Source organism: Penaeus monodon, chromosome 34 (genome assembly GCF_015228065.2).
Source record: "Penaeus monodon isolate SGIC_2016 chromosome 34, NSTDA_Pmon_1, whole genome shotgun sequence".
Lineage (NCBI taxonomy): Eukaryota > Metazoa > Arthropoda > Malacostraca > Decapoda > Penaeidae > Penaeus > Penaeus monodon.
In genome coordinates, this window is record NC_051419.1 from 19,060,593 (window position 1) to 19,061,324 (window position 732).

Consider the following 732-nt stretch of genomic DNA (forward strand, 5'->3'; position numbering starts at 1 on the left):
GGATTTCCAAAACTTTATAAAAACTTATTAAAGTATTATAAAAAACATAATTTTGCAAAAATATAAATATAATAAACAAAAAATGCCCAAAAATATTTTAAAAAGATATGTACAAAAAATATGGGTGTCCAAAACCCTAAAATTTAAGAAAAAATTTTTAGCCTGCAAAAATTTTTTGTCATGATGAAAAGTAATGCATGTTAAGAGACCACAAATTTATAAAAAACCAAATTTCATAAGGGGTTAAAATTTCATTTCCCAAAAAAAAAATAAAGTTTTTCATACAGACAAGTAATATAGCAGCCCATGTCATGACATTCATTTACTGTTTCTATATGTGAATATTTAACCTAGTATGATTTTTTATGATAGGTGCTTTTATGGTAGTTGATTCCTTACATTCAGTTAAAAGCAACTACTGTAAGGAGAAGTTTCACAAAAAGCTATGAATGAGATTGAATAATTTCCAATTCATTTCGAGAAATACGTCATTCAGTTGAAAGGTTTCTCGACGTCAAACGCGTATCTTTCCTGAAATTCCTCGGTTTCTCGACGTCAAACGCGTATCTTTCCTGAAATTCCTCTTCCTCTCCTTCCACGTAGCTGTACGGAGTAAAGCGAGCCATCTCTCACGCACTCTCCTTCCTCCTTTGCAATTCTGCTACAGTGACCACCAGTGTCCAGCGAGCCAGAAATGCTGCAGAGACGCCTGTTCCCAAAGGAACAGGCGTC